Here is a 25,218-nt window from a genome sequence, read left to right on the forward strand (position 1 = left end):
TACAATAATTTATCATGCAATATCAAAGACTAATATAAGCATATTGTTTAAATCATAAGAAAGTGTTCTTTATAAAAATGTTTAATTTAACCCATATTCCATATTATAAATGTACTAGTGGCTTGTGTAGCATATGCTGCAAGCTAAGTTCATTAGACGTTCAAATAAACATTTTTCAGATTTATTTTCAATGAAGAATATCAGACATTCGGAAAGTTATTTGCTTCCATAACAATGAAAGATACTCTCTCTCGAGCCAATACTGAAGAGAACCACGCATATAAATATCTACACCACACCGCCATTAAAAGACCCAAAAAATTAAATGAAAAATATTAAATAACACAATTGTAAAATAAATGCAAAATATTATGCAATAATATAATGGAATAATAATTATTATATACATAAATGATATTTTAGTTTTAATTGATTTATTGAATTTTGAAAGATTGGAAGATTCCTAACTTAGAAAATATTTCTTTTTTGTTTTTGTTTTCGCTTTTTTTTTAATTTCATGTAAAGAAAAGATGAAAAATAACAAAAGTGAATATAAAAATATATATATATATATATATATATATATATATATAATAGAATACTAATCAGTGTTTAAAATCAGTTGAAGTGCTTCTTTTTAAATAATTTATTAGGATAATTTTGATAAGATCTACAATGATGAGTCTCTTAGATTAATCGGATGAAATTCTTCCTACGTTAGCAATATCACGCTTTATTCCACACTTGCATGTATTTATAACAAATAATTTGTTTGGAATTGATAAACACGTAGAGTGGGGCGAGGGACAAATGTCTCGTTGACATACAAAGTTTTACATTTTAAAATATTTATATCAGTTATAATTATATTCGATTGTATATTGTTATTGTTGTTAAAGTCCAATTTAATTACAGTGGCACCTGACATGGTATTTTATATTTCTGGTACCATGGTAACTCTTTCTACCTTATCTCATGGCTACTATATCTATACTAATAATAAATCTGTAGCCGAAATTTTTCTGGTAATTTTCTATTTTCCAAAAATAATTGGTCCTAACATATACAATTAACCACCCTGAAACCGAAAATCGCTTTTTTTTTATTTTTGTTTGTATGTCTGTCTGTCTGTCTGTCTGTCACCTTTTCACGCGATAATGGCTGAACCGATTTCGATGAATATTGGAATATAAATTAAGTTCGTTGTAACTTAGATTTTAGGCTATATGGCATTCAAACTACATTATTTAAAAGGGGGGTTATAAGGGGGCCTGAATTAAATAAATCGAAATATCTCGATTATTGATTTTTGTGAAAAATGTTACATCACAAAAGTTTCTTTAAAAATAATTTGCGATAAGTTTTATTCCTTCAAAAATTTTGATAGGACTGATATTTAATAAGACAAATGAGTTTCAAAATTAAAATAACTGCCATCTAAGGCCGTGTAATGAATTAAAAAACAAATGACTTCGTCTATAAGGGGCCTTGGACAGCAACAATCGAAAGCTATGAAAGATAGCCTACAGAGAATGTTTCTGTGTTTGTATGAAGTAATATCGGAAGCTAAATTAACCGATTTGTATAATTAATTATTATTTCACCATTGGAAAGTGTAGTTTCTCTAGATGGACATAATGCTATAATGTTATTACAGTAACTTCTGATATAATATAATATAATATAATATAATATAATATAATATAATATAACATAATTTAAGTTATTTGAAGGGTTCAGAACCACAGTGGGCCAAGCGCCATTTACTGAATACGTAGAAAACAAGGGTTAAAATTAAGTTATTACCATAATTCAATGGAAACCTATAACAAGTAAAATAAAATATACACATTAAATCTAAATTATGTCAATCTTCATTAAACTATGGTTGCATGTAATAAAAATTAAGAAACATGTTAAAGGAATTGTCATTGCACCAAATGAGTGTCTCTGGACCAAAATGATCGCATTTTAATTATTTGGATGCAATTTCAATTAAGTAACATATTAAACGATTTATCCTTCTATCAAACACGAATGTTCCCTGGATCAAATGTCCTATTTTAATTATGTAATTACTTTATATTTATTTCTAACAGGTGCAGCGGAGCGCACGGGTACGGCTAGTTTATAATAATTTAGTTAAAACCCATCGTGAAAAAAATAGTATGCAATACATGTGTGTTAAGTGTATTACAGAAACTCGGAAATTGAAAAAAATCGACTATCAATATACTGTTTAAGTATTAAATCATAACCTTTTTATGTTAAAATCCAGGTATTATTTACAAATAACATTCAGAATAAGCACACTATAGCAAATTCACTCTAAAAGAGAAAATGTTTTGAATACCGCACAGAAAATAAAAGTAAGTTTTACTTCCCCGTTTTCGGAAATGCAATTTCAGAAAAAAAATATTATCGCCAGAGCGCACAATTGGCCACGTTTGTACGCAGTACCGAGCTAGGAAAGCGAAAAAAGAATCCAGTTTGTCCACATACGCTTCAATAACCTGACTGTCTCTTAAGAGAGTTTGCATTCCATTCATATTATCACCAGATACGAAACAAACTTCCCAAAGAAAAAGCATAATTACATTACAATCTCAGCTTGGTACGATCTCTCACGAAGGAAATCAGGATACGAACATTGGATTATCATACATGACTTACAAATATACAGTATTGTGTGATCCCAAGCGTTAATGCAGACTTCAATTCCGTAGGATTTTAACTATTATACCTATTTCAACTGTAATTTCCAGTAATACAGCACTTGCCAATGATACAAGTCTCACTATTAATAATTATATATAATAAATTTTCAGTCAAATACACTTTTCAATTTGTGAGGTCAGATAATCTGTTACATCACAATATTTAATACGAAGTCACTAATATTTTCGACTTTAAAAAGTCATCTTCAGGTGCATGAGATGCAAACAATTTTTAAAAATTAGGTGATAAGTTGATCTAGCAATTAATAACATAATAAGTAATGCACGTACTGGTATTTACATTTATATAAATTTCGTGCCTCTTGAGGTAAACTGTACATGGTAAAGCTGAACACTGATGCTAGATTTTCGTATGTATATAAGAGTCAAGGAGAAGGCACAGCATGATATTAACCTTATACAATTAAAGGCTAAGTATACTCATTAGATCGTATCATTAAAATTAAATTTGTACAGTTTGATATTAACTATGTTAAAATGTTAAATATAAAGTATAAATTTAAAAAAGATGGAGAAGCTGTGATGCAAATGCTGTTGGTGGGAGAGCACGCAGTCTACTTCGTCGTGGTGAATGCCATAGTTGTCTGAAAATATTTTAGTTAATAGGTTATTATTAATTTTGAAAAGGTTGTGAGAGCTGATATCAGCGTTTATTAAAAGTTTGTTATATTTGTACTTACATAGTTGTTCAGTTGTTGGCTTTCAGACAAGGGGGCGTGTTTCACCCGACGTTACATATTTTAGACTGAGTGATGATGTATTGACAGATAACTGAGGGATTTAACTATTACAGTAAATAAATCCAAACTCACCTACAATATTTAACGAAAAGTTACTTCAGTTGATTATACTATACATAAAACCTCTAACCACCCATATTCACAAAAATTATGTAAATTTAGGTATCTCATTGACCGCTTAATAAATACCCCTTTAAGTCAAACAGCTTATACAAAAGAAAGAAAATACATAATACAACTCGCCACAAACAATGGCTTCAACAGAAACACAATTGAAAACTATATCCGAAATAGAATCAAGAAACTAGGAAATAAAAATAAAACTTTCACCACATTACAACCCACAAACCCAAAAAGAGATATAATTAGATACCCAATGACATATTTTGGAAAAATTAATAATCATTTAACTTCATTTTTTAAAAAAGAAAATATACATATCACTTTCAGAACTAACAATAAAATAAATAGCATCATTCCCAACAAATTGCGCAAAACGAATAAATTCTCACAAAGTGGTATTTATCAACTACAATGTAAAAATTGCAATAGAAAATACATAGGACAAACCAAACGAAATTTCCACATTAGATTTAAAGAACATAAATCAGACTTCCATAATAACAGGAATAGATCTAAATTTGCTACTCATCTTATTGATTCAGGCCACGAAATTAATAGTATACAAAACACCTTAAAAATTTTAAAAGTAATAAATAATTCACACCTTATCAACACTGCAGAAGAGTTTTTTATTGTAAAAAATGAAGACCCAAATAATCCATTATTAAATGAGCAAATACCAAATTTACGTAAACCCCTATATCACTTAATAAAATAACATGTTATCGAATAGTCACTCCTGGCATTCCCTCAGTTATCTGTCCATACATCATCACTCAGTCTAAAACATGTAACGTCGGGTGAAACACGCCCCCTTGTCTGGATGCAAACAACTGAACAACTATGTAAGTACAAATATAATAAACTTTTAATAAACGCTGATATCAGCTCTCACAACCTTTTCAAAATTAATAATAACCTATTAACTAAAATATTTTCAGACAACTATGGCATTCACCACGACGAATTAGACTGCGTGCTCTCCCACCAACAGCATTTGCATCACAGCTTCTCCATCTTTTTTAAATTTATACTTTATATTTAACATTTTAACATAGTTAATATCAAACTGTACAAATTTAATTTTAATGATACGATCTAATGAGTATACTTAGCCTTTAATTGTATAAGGTTAATATCATGCTGTGCCTTCTCCTTGACTCTTATATACATACGAAAATCTAGCATCAGTGTTCAGCTTTACCATGTACAGTTTACCTCAAGAGGCACGAAATTTATATAAATGTAAATGCCAGTACGTGCATTACTTATTATGTTATTAATTGCTAGATCAACTTATCACCTAATTTTTAAAAATTGTTTGCATCTCATGCACCTGAAGATGACTTTTTAAAGTCGAAAATATTAGTGACTTCGTATTAAATATTGTGATGTAATAGTTGCTTGTCTCGGTTACATAGCCTATTTCAAAATTTCAGGAAAACTCATAGAAAAGTAAAAAAAAAAAAAAATGTTACATAGAACTGGAAAGTTTCCCGTTTGGTTACGAGACTCCTGTGAATAAAACGTAAAATAAAAATAAAAAGCTGACATGATTTCTTCTTGAGTTTGAAAGTTACCAGTGGCAGCATTGACAACACAGACTACTGTGGTATTTACTCCTCTTTCGCCACTTATGACTCCGACTTGGTGCTTCTCTTTCTGAGCTATAACGTTCTATTGCCTCTTTTGCACCGTTGTAAACCCAGATTCGTCAACGCTGAACACGGCGTTTGCTGTAATACCATTCTCATCGACAGTTTTTTCCAGCAGGTTGGAAAACTGGTTAACACTCTTCCTATTGAACTGCGTAGCTCGGGCCATTGATGTCCCTTCTGGATGAAGGAGAGGAAATTTAGAGTTTCGCTTCATAGAAGCAGAGAACCACTTCTTTCCGGCCATTTTTTTCTCCTTGTTAAAGGTGTAGGGAGCATAATATTTTTCTGTGACATCAAAAGCAAGCTTATGCACATCTTTGATTGTCAACCCATAAAACCTTTCTTCAAACAAGAGAATGTGATCGGCAATAATTTTTTCCATACCCCAATTGAAGGTTGCTTGCCTTCCGAAGGACTTCATTGGAAAGCGTTTTTACAATCAGCATGTCTTATTGCTGTAGCTTATGGCAATCCATATACGCGAGCACACTCGTTGAATCCATAGTCACTATTCCTTTATGCTGCTACCGCCATCTTCAAAGTATCATTTCATTTCCGGTAGGTTCCCCTTTTTAACATCTTGGAAACATAAAGACATAGGATCCCCCAATACATTACTTTTTCTTAACGTTGGCCATAATATAATGCTTTATATTCATGTTGAAAAAAAATACTAACAACAGTTTCCTAAATTGGACCAGTCCAATCCAGGCAACGCGCAGACGTCCAACCTAGGCATCTTGTTCACGTACGCAAACAAACGACACTCAACAAACACATGAAATTAAAAAGTAGTTTTGAAACCCGCAATGAAAAATACTTGGAATGCATAGTATAGAATTTGTTATTACTTACTCCAACTGTATACAGAAGCTTAAGATCCGTAGCGTAAAAATTGTAAGAGAAAACACCAAAATACATTAACAGCAATACTATTCGCTAAAATGGATGCAGCTCACTGAACGTCAAGATGAGTACCTTAGGTAGTGTTAGCAAGCAGTAGTGCCAACTGAAATGTTTGAAATACTTCTATATATGGAAATACTACTGCGGTCCAATTTAGGCAACGGTCCAATATCGGCAACTCTCCCCTACTATACTGTTTTCGCTGTAAGAAAAATCCTAATGTAAACAAAAGCACGTGACTGTCATATCCGTGATTGGCTCACAGTCGAAACACTCACATGACGCAGTAAAATATAGTCCGTATTTGGAAACTATCAACTTGTATTATTTGAAAATAAAAAATTGAATTCTAGTTGTTAAATACAATGAAACATATAACTTCACTCATATGTAAAACGATATGTAAAAGAAAAGCTACTTTTATATTTTGTTATATACTATGAACGCGGATGAATACAAACAGTAATACCGAGGTAGTCTGTTCTTGTAACAAGCTGGCGTCACTTGAGCTTGTAGTTTTTCACGTAAGCACGTGATACTGAAGTATCGCTTCTGCATCCTCGGTGTGTTTGGTTATTAATCATAAGAGCAGAAACCCTCTCAAAAGCGGAGAAAAACAAATAGTCTTAAATGTATATAATAAGTTATGTGAGTTTTAATTAGAGTTATTATAAAGTAAATGTTTCCTAAGCAAACGAATGCATAGTAGTGAGGTTAGGCCTACTTGACGAGTAACGAGAAATGTTTAACATGAAACAGAATGTACAACAATAGGCGGGAACATGTACTGAGAATCTATGGCGCCAAACAGCGGCCAATGAAGCCCCACTTCAGTCACGTGCTATTGTTTACATTAGGATTTTTCTTACAGCGAAAAGATTATATGTTAGGTATATTATTGAATGTTATAATTTCATTATATTGTACGAATTACTTTGTACCTCAGGTTGATTTATGGTGAAGTGGAAGAGAAAGTTTGTTGATCTCAAGTTCACCCTAATAAATAATTCTAATTCTAATACCTAACACATTCGAATATTTCGAAAACGAGATTTAAGCTAAGTAATGTAGTAAAGAACGACCCTGATGCTTCGGGCCTAAAATTGCACCACACACTTAAAATGTGTAAGCGGAACAGCCAGTAAACCTGCAACAAAGTGTAACAAACGGCTTAAAACACTAGGGTGAAATTTCCTGTACTCCAGCTAGCTCCCGAACTCCTTGCACGATACCGTGTCCCGTAAGACAGCAGCAGTGTGTTAAATTTACAGAAGTCCTTACGTCCCATTTAATTAACTTTGCCTTCCCACTTATTTGGTCTAATCTGTCACAAAGTCACTATCCGCCATTCACTTCGTCAAGAAATTTACGGGGCTTCAAGGTTAATTATTGGACATGGCATAATCCTGTCGGTTAAGCCAACAAAAAGCCAGCTCAATTCAATTCACCCCTAAACAACTACCCTCAAATCCGCTTTAATTCTAGTGGTATTTTACTCTGACCACGTAACTACACAAGTCTGGGAAGGGCTCCGTGGTTTCTGGGGGCGTCTGCTACAGACAGATAACGCTCAACGCACTTTCGCACGCAACTAACACATTTCATGAGCCTACAATAAGGATTAGAAAATGTGCTGCTTGCTAGAAGTAACTTATAACTTAGTGTAATGGCTTTGCGGGAAATGACAGCCATTCATGAAAAGTTCTCAACATTCATTTAAATAGGGAATAGTTATTTAAACAACAAGTATACAAAGTGACTAATTTTTGACCGCGTGAGAGGTTTTTCAAACGAACCGTTAGACGAGTTAAAAAAAAACTCACAAGTGGAAAAAATGAGCCGCTCTGTGCAGTTGTATACATATTTTTTTCCACCACCAAGAATTTAAAAATTATTTAAAAAAATGGATATTAATTTTTAATAGTGAAGATTACTGAAATGACAATAGAAGTGCGTTGCTAAGGCCAATTATTGCTGAGATTTGTTTGGTTGGCATTAATTCTTACAGCGACAGTAATTTACAGAGCTGCAATTTAAGTAATATGAGCGAGGAAAGCGACGAAATTAGTGTAGATACTTTACGTGTTATAAGAAATAGTCAAATAATTTTATGTTAGAACTCCTTCCTGAAAAGTATAGATTTGAATACGAGAAAAAAAAAAAAAAGAGTACGAAGAATTTTTTGAGTTGACGGCAGGAAAAGGAAACCCAAAAGACGTCGGATGAAGTCCTTCTTGCTTACCTGGGTGGAAAATCTAAACTTTATAAACCTTAAACTTTAGCTGTGCAGAAAAATAGAGATGTAGGTCTAAGCAAGTACCCTATAGTGAAAGATTAAAAAAAAGACAAAGTGAAGGATATAAACATAAATAACGTCTCCAACAGCAACTATAAATTCGTAAAAAATTAATAGTGCTATTGTATTTTATATTTTTAATCATATGTTTAAAACTTAGTTAATATTCGTTTTAAACTTGAACTGTCTCAAGTGTGCAAACTTTGTCTTTTTTATCAGCGTGCAAAAAATTAAAAAGACATCTGCATGGCGTGCAAAAATGACAACATTTTGAACTTGAAAGAAATACAAAATAACATACAGTGGAATTAGGTTGTGGAAAAAAATATTAAAAGTAAATCTTGAAAATGCATGAAAATACACAAAAATCGCACAACTGGACTTTTTAATAGGGTCACCATTCAGTCCTTTAAATCTAGGTTATTTAGATATATTTTTAATACATGGAATTAGTTTTATGCAAGCATAATCTTTAATGTATAGTTATTACTTGTCTCCATTAACTCTGATTTCTAGATAAATGTCATAGTTTCAATATAATTCATTCTGATAATACAAATTGTACTTTTTCATTAGTTTTATCACTGTATTCGTATGTATTCAATTTTTTCTTAAGATAATGCTTGTTTATGTATTTTCTTGTATTTCTCTTCAACCTGGCTGAGTGGAAGAGATGGTCTGATAGCCTAAATTCTGCCAGGGAAAACGAAACTATATTATTATTATTATTGTTATTATTATTATTATTATTATTATTATTATTATTATATTAGGCTCTAACTCAGCATCCGTAAAATAAACTTTCTGTAGTTCGATTGATTAAAATATAAAACGCAATGTAATTGTTACAGTATTAGAAGACACATCTATAGTTCCTTTAACTTACGTAACTATGCAAATCTTTGTATTAAATATTACATAAGCGTGAAACGTGGGTGTTGTAGCAAAAAACGGGGGGGGGGGGAAGAAATTTTTACATTGATACCCTCTGTGTATGTCACGTTCCAATAGTAAACGAAAGCACAATACAGTGCTCTGTCGATTTCGTAGAATGCATTTGAGTCTAAAGAATTCACAAAACAGAACAACGTAGTCTGTTGTTGTGACAAAAATCCAAGTCCCCGTATATCGGTAAGATATCGTGTCACAAACACTTTCAAGTCTTGAGTATTTCTGATAAAGTAAATATTATTGAACGATAAATAAATTAATGAATGAATGAATAAATAAATAAATGAATAAATGTATGAATGAATAAATGAATGAATAAATAAATTAATGAACAAATCAATGAATGAATAAATGAATGAATAAATAAATTAATGAACAAATCAATGAATGAATAAATAAATAAATCAATGAATGGATAAATGAATGGATAAATAAATTAATGAACAAATCAATGAATGAATAAATAAATAAATCAATGAATGAATAAATGAATGGATAAATAAATGAATAAATAAATAAATGAATAAATGAATGAACGAATAAATGAATGAATAAATGAATGAATAAATGAATGAATAAATAAACGAATAAATGAATGAATGATTAAATGAATGAATAAATAAACGAATGAATGAATAAATGAATGAATAAATACATGAATGAATGAATGAATAAATGAATAAATAAATAAATAAATGAATAAATAAATGAATGAAATGGATGAATAAATTAATGAATAAATAAATAAGTAAATAACTTTTATTTTATTGGGTTATTTTACGACGCTTTATCAACATCTAGGTTATTTAGCGTCTGAATGATATGAAGGTGCTAATGCCCGTGAATTGAGTCCGGGGTCCAGCACCGAAAGTTACCCAGCATTTGCTCGTATTGGGTTGAGGGAAAACCCCGGAAAAAACCTCAACCAGGTAACTTGTCCCGACCGGAATTCGAACCCGGGCCACCTGGTTTCGCAGCCAGACGCGCTGACCGTTACTCCACAGGTGTGGACAGTAAATAACTAAATAAGTAAATAAATAAATAACTAAATTAGTAAATAAATAAATAAGTAAATAAATATATATATAAATAATTAAGTAAATAACTAAGTAAATAAATAAATAACATTTGTATTAATGTTATATCAGATTCGCTTCTTATAATGAATTAACAATAAATAGCCATTCCCGTATGATCGATTTTTAACTGTCCAGATTATTCCTTGACTTTTTTTTTCTACCTTAGTCATATTCAATCTTTTTCGCCAGCATACACCCAGAATATATTTGTACCCCCAAACTGCATTGCAATTATATAAGAATTAAGGGATATGTATCCTTTGGGACAACACGGGGACGCGTACCATAGATTGAATACCACTCCTCTACCTAAAGATGATGCTTGTCGATCGCAGGGCTCTTGCTCCCCGTCTTATATCTAAGTACTAGTAGGCAACATCAGCTTTCTACTTAATCGCCGGAGCAGTGTACTCATGTATGGGCACTATCTCCCGCAGCTGGTGCAATTTCCTGGTAATACTGCCACAATGAATACGCAGTCGACATTCCTGGATCCAGGCCCAACATCAAGCTCGCTTTGTCTCGTCATGTTAGGTTAGATTTCCTCTGACATGTGTTAATAGATTCTCAGAAGGAAGATGACAACAGCCTGCCTGTGACAGTTCCACAGGAGTCTTCGGATGACACAAGTTAACGAGTTCTATTGCGTGTCCAGACATTGTGTCTCTTCCCTTTGATTTATTCCTGAGGCCGCATGTCCTTCTGTTCGAGTAGGGGAGGAATCGAATTTCGATAGCAAATCTAAGCTGCAATCATACTCTGCAGCCGCGAATAGCATATGGGAAAACTGAGTCTGTTTCACACATCATGAACCCTACTAAAGTAGGGAATAAAACGGTCTTTGATCTTTCAACTGTCAATTTTGAAGAAGCTCTTCAAGTATGGAACCAAATGTTTCATTACGGTAGCGCAGTCCTACACGTGTCATACATCAAATCGGATTAATCCAGATGACAAGGCATCCTTACGCTGTGATTCGTACTGTCATATTCCTGCAAATACTGTATCACTCTGATTTCAGTTTTCAAAATGTTGAATTCCAGGCAATTTATTAAAGAATTTTATAGTTCACCACACTCCGATTACTCCAGCACTAATCGTAGTAGTAGTAGGTAGGTGGCGTGACAACCTATGAAGGACCAAGGCCGACCAGCCGACTTGGTCACAGTCAACATGCTTCAGCAAAGTTTGAACCACAGTCTAGTATATACAGTCACCCCAATACGAGCAAATGCTGGGTAACTTTCGGTGCTGGACCCCGGACTCATTTCACCGGCATTATCATCTTCATTTCATTCAGACGCTAAATAATCTGAGATATTGGTACAGCGTCGTAAAATAACCCAATTAAAAAAATATATATATATATATATATATATATATATATATATATATATATATATATATATATATACAGTCACGAAGCTCAGTACGTAGTAAATATGGATCCACAGATAGCTGCTAACCACTAGAATAACTAATATCGCCTCATTACATTAACTTACTTGTTTTGTATTATACATATGATCGTTTGAGTTTGTAAATTTAATAATCTGATTGGCTATGTATTGTATACTTTTAGTAGAGCCATCGATGTAGCTCAGTCGGCAGACTCGCTGGGCTGCTGATCCGGAGCTGCGTTCGGGCTTGGGTTGGATCCCCCTTTTGTCTTTGGTTTCTTCCGAGGTTTTCCACAGCCGTGGGACTGAAGCCGGATTGTCTATGGCGAGTCCTTGGCATCAATCCCTTTTATTTGATTACCTGGTTGGGTTTTTTCGAGGTTTTCCTCAACCAAAAGGCAAATGCCGGGTAATATTTTGGCGAATCCTCGGATCTCACCTCATCTCACATCTCGCCAAAATATTGTAAAAAATTGCACAAAATTGCAGAAAATTACTAAATTGTAAAACTATAAAAATTTGTAAAAATTGTAATTGTAATATTGTAAAATGTTGACTTGTTCCACATCTTAAAGCTTCATTGCTCATGTAAGAACTATGGAATAAAATAAATGAACGAATGAATGAATTACAGACAATGCGAAATAGTACCGGCACAGTCTATTGTTCCTAGCACCCTCACAACTCAAGCTTCGTGACTGTACTTATATACTAGACTGTGGTTGAACCAACATCCAACCAGTACAGGAGAAACCTATGGCCAGTATAATGCCCTAGTTTTTATTGCTCTATTTCGAAGCAGGATTTCACTGCCTAGTGTAGTTCCAAAAATTCATTAAGATGCTGGGTGGGCACCGGTCCCATACACTGCCCGAAATTTAATGAGAAACTTCTTCATATATGAGGTCTTGAATCAGCGCAAATTTCATAATGTAAGTCCAGTTATGACGCCTTTGAATAAGACGCTACGGCGTGGGGCAGCAGCAGCAGTAGTAATAGTAGTAGTAGTAGTAGTAGTAGTAGTAGTAGTAGTAGTAGTAGTAGTAGACTAGAATAGTAGTACAGTGTTGTCTAATCTGCAAAATATCCGGGGCAACCGGTTGAAATTTGAACATTCGGTCGAATGCTCTCTGACGGTCAAATATAAACCGGTTGTAAACCCTATTCTGCAGCTCTCTAGTCGGAATCTACATTTACAACCTTAAGAAATGGTAAAGGTTTAATAAAATATTACATTTCCCGTGCGCCAACCTCTCTTGTGAGCAATATCTGTTCGGTCCGACCTCTTCGGCAAATACATTCTTGTTCGTCTTGGGAGTCTTATTGATCTTGTCTCTCTATGCTGATATTTCAATGCCTAGAATGAACTCAATAGAACAGTAGTTAAAATAACCTTTGGAATGCAATAAAAGTACTGATTATTTAATATATCTTCAATAAGAAGCAATTAACTGTAGTTAGCAATATTTTGGACCTGATGACGAAATTAATGGTTCTTAATTGACTATTTCATGATATTTTGAGACCATTTTGGATTAAACTCGTTAATGAGTTTTATGGATACACAAAATGACAACAAACACAAGACAATATAAAATAAATACTTGCAATATATGCCACACGAACTTGACTTATTCCGTGATACACTACAGTTGAAAATCAATGCCACGTGTATCATGTGACATTGCTATCTTCACCCTCCATACAATGATGTGCATTCCCCTTGTCATTCGGCAACTTCTCTGACAGTTCAGACAAGCGGGATTATATAAACCACACGCAGGAAATTCCAGTCAAAACGCGAAACATCGCTTCCAAACGCGAATAATAGGCTAAACCACATTTAAATTCAAATTCCAATAATTAACCAAAATTTTCATAGACTGAGAGGGAAATCTCTGTGGCCGGGATTATTTTTTAAATGGTTATCAATCACTTTCCTCTATACTTTGCAATTAGTTGCACCCGTAAATATGAACAGAAGTGGTAACTTTAATATCAAAGGTAACGTCTAATAAATATTACATATAGCCTACTGAATTTTCTATTAGGCAGGTTGTAAAAAGAATAATACATTTTATGAAGAAATCAAAATCAATTCTTTTCTTTTACCTAAATTAGATTTTACTTGATTTAAATCGGATTTATTTATTTATTCTATTGATAGTAAGTTTGAAATGAATACAAGTTAATAAATACAATGAAAGATAAACTAGCCCACTCCTGAATGAGTATGACTCGTGCTCAGAAGGGGATTCCAATCAGACAAAAATAAAATTAAAATTGAAAGTGAATACAGATTAAATAGTGTTTAATATGTTTAAACCCAAACTATAAATCCAATACATTTTTTTTTATTTTTTTATTAATTTGGAGAGGATTCGTGGTTAAAATTATATTGGAATAAAATTTGTTTAATAATCTGGGACCTTGACTCATGCTATGATAAAAAGCTGCATTGGTTTTACATTTTGGTTCACACAAACGCAGAGAATTCATATTTTTAATTCTCTATTTATGTATATACCTTTCAAAGTTATTAAAATTTCTATGATTTTAATAAAATAAAATAATACATTTGTTTAATATTGAAAACTTTGAAATGTTTAAACAATTCAGTTGGGTAATCTTTCTGATTCTTTAAACAAATTTTTAATACTTTTTTCTGTAGTAAAATTAACGGATAAAAGTTGGATTTATAAGTTCCATCCCAACCTATAATATCATTCATAAATATAGATTGAAATAATGTTGAATAAATTATACGTAAACAATTAATTGATAAAATATTCCTTAGAACAACAAAGTAATACAATGTTTTACCCTAGATCATATATGTAACATATCTCCTCGCTACGTTAAAATCGGCAGCACTTTGAAGAGAACAACCGCCAGGATCGCCACCCGTCCGCCGTAAACGAACACGAGATGGCAGCACAGTCGCTAATGCAATTCAAATAGGAATTACGACATGACTCCTTATGTAATAACTAGATGGCAGCGTAGTAAACCTGACAAAAGTTGTTAACCTCAAAGCCTATAAGCCCGACATATCTGTTACATATATGACCTAGGGTTTTACGTAATTTATTACAAATGTAAAGAATATTATTATTCCATTTTAAATGACTATCAATAATTATGCCTAAGTATTTAACCTCATTAACTTCATTAATGACTGAACAATTGCAATTCATATCGAAACAATCAGAATTATGCATTTTAATTTGTAGTATAGATGAAATTGGTTTATTACCTTTATTATTTAAAGGAAATGGGATAGCTATTGCTTTATCTTTATTAATTACAAGTGAATTTAAATCTAACCATCTTTTTATTAATTTTAAGCCGCAATTTGCATTATAATAAGCATCAGTCCAAGTTTTTCCACTAAAAAGTACAACAGTATCATCAGCATACGAATATAAATCATCTTCATATTCACCTTAAGGTCTATCATTAAAAGGTCATTAATATATATTAAAAATAAAATCGATCCAAGGACTGTTCCTTGCGGAACACCTATTTTAATTTTAATAAATTCACTTAATACATTATCAATTTTGGTAGCTTGAACTCAATCATTTAAATAAGATTTTAATAAGTTAAAAGCATTATTTTTAATTCCAATACAATTTAATTTCTCTAATAATAAATGATGACTTACAGTATTTTTCCCATGCTGAAAATTACTACCTTGTTTCAGGAAGAAAATGTGGTGGTGGTGGTGGTGGTGACGACGACGATGATGATGATGATGATGATGATGATGATGATGATGATGATGAGAAGCATGACTTCTAAAACCTGCGCCTCATTTATTTACTCCTCAGTGATCGACTTTGTTAAACGCACCTGATGTATAACAGCATGTAGTAGAGATTATGCATTATAAAAACAGACCATAATAATATTTTGTACTTTTTAATCTACCAAAAAATTTCCTTCATAAATACCAACTTTCCAACTCTTCTTAAGTGTAGGTAATTTAATTTCGTGTCGCAGATAACGCCCTGGTGCTAAGAAGCTTTTCTAAAAATAGTGGTATCTAGAGCTGTACATAAGCGAGCTCGGTCAGAGGATAGACAGACATAATCCATGCTCGCAAAGTGAGTTCGTGGAAAGATAGTAAGTAGAGCTTAAAGTTAAACGATCAATACCACTGACATTATCGCTGAAAATTGGCTGCATACAAAACAATCATTCCATTCCTGTTGTCGATATACAAAATCACTCCTGAAGCAGGTTCGTACTGAATCTACCTCGTTTCCACAATCACGGGTTTTCAACATTTACATTTCTTCATTACTTACGCCTACAGTTCAAAAAGGGACTATTTTGATGCTGAAAAAATAGATTTATAGGTCTCCGCGTACACGATTTTCACAGTCCTGATATCCCGCATGCGCATGTATGTCTGTGGGCCCAGGGTTCACATCAACATCTCAGTAGAGATGAAATACAGGTACTATCCAACCAGTACGGGGGTAACATATAGTCAGCAGCATGACTCTACAGGAATCCGTACAGTAACTTCACGCATATTGGGGCGGAGTCTATCTGTGCCCGAGTGTATAGCGGGCAGCATCGGCTCGAGACCGCTAAGGGGTAAGACGCTCGTGGTTGAAGGTAGAGTAGAGTTCAGAAAGAAATGATCCCCTCCCTGCAAGCGGTTGGTAGCTTCGTCCAACCAACACCTCCCTCCCCCCAGCAATCATTGGCCCTTGCCCTCCCACAAACTAGGCCTACTTGCGCAGAGGTCTTGTTTCGTCTTTCTACTTTACAGATTCCTGGAACGAACCATAGCTGGATTAAGAAACCAGATTTCGCTACCTACCGTAGCTTCCCAAATTCATTACTGTGCTGGGTGGGAACCGATCCCATATACTGGCCGAAATTTCCCCCAAGTTTGGAATCAGTGCCCATTCCCTATAGCTAGTCCAAGCATGACGGTTTAGATCACGTAGCTACGGTGCGGGACAAAATTAATTACATCTACTTAAACCGTACAGTTTATAAATTAAGTCGGACATCTTAATTCTTAGGATTAAATACGTTTTAATCAAGTTTTCAGTGCCTTTGTGGAATACAATAACATGCACAGAAGTAACGTTTATTCCATAATTTTAAAATTAATTACGGAATGCGATTAAATTGTTTTTCAGGCATTACTACATGTGAACACTTTTCGTTCTCAATTTCTCAAATAAATTTTGTTATCATTTACACTGATTGTTATGAGCAACAGATTCCTGGCAATATAAAACTGCGAGATAATTAAAGTCATTAATTATTAGGATATACACCTAGCTCTTTAAATAGCATCGTCATAAGAAATAATTATAACTGATTTTTTTTCTGGGCCGTGTTAATTACGAGATACGAGTTGGCCAGTGTCAAGAATGCGATTAACAGTGACCTGATAGTAGGAGATGCGTGGGCAATGAGGGATGATGTGGTGCTATTACGCATTCAGAAAATATTTAATTAGTACCAAGTTAAAGTTCAATGTAGTAAAGGTATTAAAACACGCATTAATGTAATACTGTACAATACTTATCTTCAGCGTATTCACTGTCACATAAAGGTGTTAACTTCATTATACTCATAATAAAAGCAGGTTACTGAATGAAAATGCAGTGTGCATGGATGATACAGGTGTGCGGCGTGAGTCATACCCGTTCGCACTTTATGTGCAGTCTGGCGTTATATCTGTTAGATTTCGATCTAGCAGTTCTTCTTGGACCGTTTTCTTCTGTTACGATATGTATTCTAGAACAATGTTTCTCAACCTTTTTTATGATGAGCTCTCTTTTCCTCACTTTATTTTAGTGCGGCCTCCTGTCCAACGACATAGAGTACAGTGATTCTCGAATGGAGAATCGTGACCATTTGGGGGCCAAAGACCAGTTCAGGGATCAAATGGGTGAAATTTCTATTTTATACATTTTTAAGTTAGAGACTTAATTTGTCATATACAGCAAGTTATTGTTATTAGTATTAATGTCCCCAAGCTTCAATAGTATCAATTACATACTTTTTTAATTATTATATATTTTAATTATTTTTTTTACACTTTTCTCGAACTATATCTATTCCCCCAAGTTACAGGCCTGAAAAAAATACAGCATTTTCAGCTTGCAAATAATTTAATAGCAGAGTCATAATTTTATTTTTGAATCTATAAGTGACCTGAAGTTTCAAAAATTATTTTTATTTTTTGGCGTCTCAATATATTTTATTTTTTGCCTCCTGAAACATTTACTTTATCCAAAAGAGGCTCTGTAGTTTAACCATACTTTTCAGAGCTTACAGTAAAAATTTCAACTTTTTAATATGAAATTTGTTGCAAGTCTACTGTACAGTAAATGCAGCAAAAATAATTGTGGGAAAATGACTTTAATACGTCGACTATCCGTCACGAGAATCTGTTTGTAATTATAAAATATAACTGAAGCATGAATTTTGTGGACGAATATGTTGATAAAATTGGCAAATATAAATGAGGTCAACGATTAGGCCTATATTTTCCTACAAAAACGAAAATGGGCTTTTTTTTTTTTTTCGAAAAATGACCAAAGTTTTACCCATCTCCTCCCTTAATGGGGGCCGCGAACAAAATAATAATGATAATGATAAATTTAAAATACATTACAAGTAAAATTTGTTATTGTACTACTTCAGACCTACATTCATTAACAATATCCTAATTACCTAATCGTAATCCATTTAAATCGTTGTAATGTTTTTTTTTAAGGGAAGACTCCACTGAAAATCATGAAAATTTTTCCAAATTTTTTTTAGCTATTTCACTTATTCACAATTTATATTTTCATACCCCAAATGGATTCAGCTCAATTCTGATTACAAATACACGTATGTTTACACTTTTTAAATTAACACTGGAAGGGGGCGTGGAATTTAAAGAGCTATCAAAATTGTTTTTCATTGAAGAATTCTTTTTTTAAATTTCTTATTACAAGTCTAGTAACTTTTTGTTGACTCCCTGAAGTTACTAGATTAATAAAGCGGAAGAGAATATTAATTTACATAAATATTCATTTTATTTTCAAATCTATTTTTCTGTGTTTATTTTTGTTGATTCAACACCAACTTTCTTATGCCAAATATTAATCAATCTGGATGAAATTTTTACTGCAAGTATTTATGAGGTAGCTGCATGTTTCTATGCATTTATTTTGTGAGAAATGCTGCTAGTTTATTTTATAAATATTTTTCTTAAGAAAAAATATTAATAAAATAAACTAGCAGCATTAAGAAAAATATTAATAAAATAAACTAGCAGCATTTCTCACAAAATAAATGCATAGAAACATGCAGCTACCTCATAAATAATGTATTAATAAAATAAACTAGCAGCATTAAGAAAAATATTAATAAAATAAACTAGCAGCATTTCTCACAAAATAAATGCATAGAAACATGCAGCTACCTCATAAATACTTGCAGTAAAAATTTCATCCAGATTGATTAATATTTGGCATAAGAAAGTTGGTGTTGAATCAACAAAAATGAACACAGAAAAATAGATTTGAAAATAAAATGAATATTTATGCAAGTTAATATTCTCCTCCGCTACATTAATCTAGTAACTTCAGGGAGCCAACAAAAAGTTACTAGACTTGTAATCAGAAATTTTAAAAAAAGAATTCTTCGATGAAAAACAATTTTGATAGCTCTTTAAATTCCACGCCCCCTTCCAGCCTTAATTTAAAAATTGTAAACATACGAGTATTTGTAATCAGAATTGAGCTGAATCCATTTGGGGTATGAAAATATAAATTCTGAATAAGTGAAATAGCAAAAAAAAAAAAAAATTTGGAAAATTGTTCATGATTTTCAGTGGAGTCTTCCCTTAAATAAACCAAATTTCACATCACCTTTATATTCTACGTTCTACATATAAGAAGAGTGGGTGAAGAAAGAATGATGCTGAAACTGATCAGGAAGAGGAAAAGGAATTGGCTACGTAGCTGGCTGAGAAAAAAACTACTTACTGAAGGATGCAGTGGAAGGAATGGTTAACGGGAGAAGAGTTCGGGGCAGAAGAAGATAGCAGATGATAGACGAAATTAAAATATATGGATCATACGCGGAGATACAGAGGAAGGCAGAAAATAGGAAAGACTGGTGAATGCTGGGTTTGCAGTAAAGGACCTGTCCTAGGGCAGAACACTAAGAATGAATACATAAGGCCAGGGGGACCGCACTAAAGGAACGAGGAAAAGAAGGGCCTCATCGAGAAGGCTGAGAAACAATAGAGCAGAACGTAGAACAGAGAATAGTAAATTCTATATAAATTTAAAAAGGAAAGAATAAATTAAGTCTTTATTTAATACAAAATAGTCGTATGTTTAAATTTTCATTGCACAGCTTTTAAAATTATTATTTTGTTCGCGGCCTCCCATTACTTGCTCTGCGGACCTTCGGAGGACAGCAGCCTTCATGTTGAGAATCACTGTTCTACAATACAGTGTATTACGAGTACAATCTTGCAGCAGAGATTAAGCTAACTTCTTCCTTATTCATATCGAGATCAAACTTATCTACTGTATGAAAGGATGTTAGGAAAAGACCGAGACCCCTCTAAAGGTCTTGCGTAATACTACGCCTCCTATCGATATAATAATGGATATTATGGAGATCTGAGATATTATACATGCCTGAGAATATGAGAAATGCAAACAGTTCATAAAAAGCGAAGTAGACGGAAGCCATTACAAATTTGCTCTACGTACACAAACAATAAAGATAACAAGAATAATAGGTAGGCCTATCCAAATATTTCCTTGAATATTTTGAAAGTCAATTCATGGAAAATATTACAGGAAATTGCAATTGTGACCAAGTACTTCCTCAGAAACTGAGCAAACTTTCCTTTACTTTATGGTGTTCACTTAAATCGGCTACAACTTGCCATTTTTCACAAAAAGGGCAGCACTGCTACTTACAGACCTGTTACTAAATCTACGTATTACTCTGTGAAAAGATTTATTAAATCTACATACTTAGACTTCAACAAACAAAATTTAATAACACAATCCAAAGGGAAAAAATGGAAGTCTCTGCATTAAAATCCACAGTTAATTCCCGATTTACCACGAAAATCGTCTGTAGCTGCATTTAGATTGGCAACAGGGCATGATTGTTTGGCCAAACACCTGCATAGAATTGGAATATATCAGTCGCCTAACTGTCCATTGTGCAACTCAAACCAAGAAATGGATTCGGAACATCTCAAAATCTGTGCTTCAGTGGCTGGTCATGATAATATCTTTGAAAATATTGGAGTGCAAGAGGTCAAATGACTTCATTGTCAAACACCTGGCATTAGAAAACAACAACAGCAACAACAACTTTCCTTTACCGCCCCTCGAAAAACATTTACATATTCAATACCAGAGCTTATATTCACCTTGACAATTTAGCATCATGCCTGAAAATGGTCTTCATGCCGATATTTATATTTTTACTGAACGATTCGTAAATATACGTGTTTAAACTCAGAGATAAAATAAGTAAATAAAGAGAAGGAAGTGTTGAAAAAAAATTACTAGAGACAGTACACCAACGAAAGGCTAGATCTCTCTCGCAGAACCAGTAAAAAAAAAACTTTCGCTGCATTAATTATATCAAACAAAAAAATGAAAAAGACTTAAAAGGTGTAATCATCGTAAGTACGGGTTGTTGTTGCTGTTGTTGTTATTATTATTATTGTTGTTATTATTATTATTATTATTATTATTATTATTATTAATCCGTTATTTAACCATGCTGTATTAATTGCAAGGTTATCTAGCGTCAATAGATGGTCTTCTATACAGAGAGTCCGGGAATGTACCATGTAACTACCTGGTATTTGCCTTACAAAACTAAAACCTCCAAACTTCATGGCGCAAGAGCCTCATAAATGGCCAGGTCGAACCGAACATCTGCCACCTAGTAATAATTACCAAACGGGATAGGGGCACTGCATGCTCAGCGCAACGAATCCCCACAGATGCTACAGAGAGATCCATTTAAAATTTGAGAATGAATGTAGCGCACTTCGATGCAATAAGTTATCGGAACTTATGTCACCTCCTCCCGCATAAGCTCGGTCAGCTTCACGGCGAACAGCGTGTGACTGCATAGCAGGGTCATTTTAACGGAATTGTTCGGTGCAGTGCTAGGCAGAGAATTTTAACGTGGAACGCATAATGGACCTGTGTTGGAGAAAAATATCCGGTACATATAAAGGATACAAATGAAATAGCTCCAAATAATTTCATACGCATAATGAATTAGAAACATCCAAACCCATACAATCACACAACCACCAATCACTTAAGAAGTTCCACGCAATTACAGGGACTATTGGTCAGCTCCTATTTTTTTCTATTAAAACGAAATTTCCAAAATAAAAACTCTGTATAACGTGTTAAAAAAAAGTATTCGTAAATTTTGCCCCATACATATGGAATTTTCCGCTCTCAAATTGTGTGTTTAACTGATCTTCGTCGCCTATCGTGGTTCACCAATTTTCCGATCACTATGCTGAGTGAATCAATTAATCTTGGGTATGGCCGGGAATAGAATCCAGAACCTCTTGGTTCATAGCCAAGCAAGATAACCACTACACCGAGGTTTCGTTTGCTTCATAGCTGAAAAAAGAAAATCAGAGAAAACTTTGTGAATGATCACCCCAAATGGTATTCAAACACATGACCATGCCCGTGTCCGTGGATAACGAAGACAAGTAACTAAAACGTTTCTCGTATTAATGTGAAGATAGGTATAAGAAGAATAAAACCAGTTATAATAAATCTCATTTTCCGGTCTACGCTAACAAAACGAAGACCACGGTTATCTGAAGAAAAGTAAAGAAGGTAAACATAAGAATTCGGAATGAGGCAGTAGAACAAGTAAACAACTTAAATACTAGACAGTTCAATAAGTAGGCTAATGCACATCATTTTTTTCTCATTCAACGTTTGTTTTATTATAAATCCAAATGTACAAAATTATTTCCCGATTAACTGGCTTCAAATATCTACTTTTCCAAGTAGTCTCCATTCAACTCTATGGCCCTACGCCGCCTAGATGTTAGAACCTATACGCCATCTCGGTGAATTCAGCTGGTCTTCCTCTCAGCCACGTCCTGACGTCTCCAATGACCTGCTCATCGTAATATCGCTTCCCACGGATAGAATCCTTCAGAGGACCAAAAAAAATTAAAGTCAAATAGTACGAGATCCGGACTGTAGGACGATATGGAAGGACAGTCCACTCAAGTTTTGTGATTTCTTGACGAGTGCGCACGCTTGTGTGTGGCCTCACATTGTCATGGAGGAGAATTTTATTGGCATTTTATGGGGTCGAACAAAGATGCCGACTTAAACAGCAAGTTGTTTGGATGTTACTTCCCTGTCGTCCAGAATAAGCCTATCAATGCGTTCAACTGTCTCCAGTGTTACATCAGCATGTGGTCGTCCCGAGCGTGGAAGATCTGTCGCTGACACTCTGCTAACCCAACTGCTTGATCCCCATAGACACGTTGTAAGTGCCTGTGAATGTTTATAATGGTTTCCTGCTCCACAAAGATAAATTCGGTCACAGCTCTCTGCTTTGTACGTGTTTCACGTGCAGTCGCCATTTTAAAACTGAACTATGTCACAGCCATCTAACGTAAAACTGCGAAATCATATGACGAAATGCAGGCCGCTTTAAAGATGAAGTGTATAAAATTTCGTTATTTTTCAATGAAATGCAGCCGAGAAAAAAAAATGTATTACTTACTGAACTGCCCACGTATTTGTGATGTAAGGCGGAAAATAGGGAATACTGGAGAATGTTCGGTTTGCAGTGAAAGCCCTGTCCTTGGCAGAAAACTATGAATCAACTGGAAGTAGTAACATGAGCTGCTGCCAGGAAGTCAAAAGGACAGCATGGCAAAGGAAGCTTTCCATAGGAAACGGAGCATCTTCTACGGACTAGTGAAGTGCTTTGTGTGGTGTGTGGCATTATATGGGGCAGAAACATCAACATTACGACGCAGTAAAGAAAAATGACTAATAGATGTACTGTACTTATTTGATATGTGGATATGGAGAAGAATGGAGCGTGTAAAATGGACAGACAAAATATGAAATGAAGCTGTTCCAGAAAGAGAGGATGAAGAAAGAATAGTGCTGACACTGGTCAGGAAAAGAAAAACAAATTGGCTAGGTCACTGGCTAAGCAGAAACTGTCTACGGAAGGGTGCACTGGAAGGAATGAACGGGGAAAGAAGTTCGGGGCAGGAGAAGATATCAGATGATAGATATTAAGATACCAATATTCAGAGCATATGCAGACACTAACTTATGAGGAAAGCGGAAAACAGGGAAGAATGGAGAATGCTAAGTTTGCTATGAAGGACCTGCCATTGGGGAGAAAATTATGAATGAATGAATAAACTTTCACACACGTACTAAGACGCACAATTTTTAACATTACATAAAATCCATGATCATAAGTTCGAATCCCGTTGAGAGCGTGGATGTTTGTTCGCTGTCAATGTGCAGGCCTTGTCTTCTGTAACTGAAGCTCGGAATCATGCTATCTTCACATTAGTCCCACAATGTCTATCTCCGGTACGTCAAAAAAAGTTTCATATTAAACTCCACAAAAGTATGAAAACCAAACAATAAATATAATTAGGTCTACATTGTACATTTCAAGAGATTTGAGTTTAATCAATAATTAATAACATAATAAAATAGTATATATCTTAAGCGAATAACGGCAATGACAGGTTGAAATTATATAATAATAATTGTGATCTAGTACGGAAAATGTCCTTGCTTATTCATGTTGCTACAAAGCAATGAATCAGCACTTTGTGCTTAAACGCATTTATATAAGAAACTTGTACAAAAAATATATATTATACAACTCATATTATAAAACTCCTGTCACGTTATAGACACATACATTTCACTTCAGCCTATTTGAATGACACGGGATCTGTAAACAGTGTACCATACTTTTAAATCAATAGACCTCGTTCTTGGAGTCTATTTCATAGAAACACGGAATAATAAATTAAAAGCTACGTGCTAGAGCTACACTATATACAGTACCGTTCCACAGAATTATATATATATATATATATATATATGTTTTTTTATGGCGGGTACTTGCGTAATTCACACAAAAGTTTCCATAGATTGACGTGCAGTAACTATAAATTTCTTGTCGTCGTAGCGTTGCCATTAGTGCACCATGGGAGGTGATATATATGGGAGAGTCGGGTAGTATCGGACATCGGGTAATATCGGACAGT

General features: G+C 33.8%; 2 protein-coding genes across 4 annotated transcripts in view; one reads left to right on the forward strand and one right to left on the reverse strand.

The window, feature by feature from the left end:
- The window catches only part of Pli (E3 ubiquitin-protein ligase pellino), a 513,023-nt gene that overhangs the window by 426,232 nt on the left and 61,573 nt on the right, over positions 1-25,218 (reverse strand). The window lies entirely within an intron of this gene.
- The window catches only part of LOC138699521 (uncharacterized), a 101,736-nt gene continuing 80,727 nt past the window's right edge, over positions 4,210-25,218 (forward strand). The window contains exon 1 of the transcript XR_011332024.1: positions 4,210-4,446. The gene's annotated coding sequence lies outside the window, so the exon portion shown is untranslated. The remainder of the gene's footprint in view (positions 4,447-25,218) is intronic.

This window comes from Periplaneta americana, chromosome 5 (assembly GCF_040183065.1).
Source record: "Periplaneta americana isolate PAMFEO1 chromosome 5, P.americana_PAMFEO1_priV1, whole genome shotgun sequence".
Lineage (NCBI taxonomy): Eukaryota > Metazoa > Arthropoda > Insecta > Blattodea > Blattidae > Periplaneta > Periplaneta americana.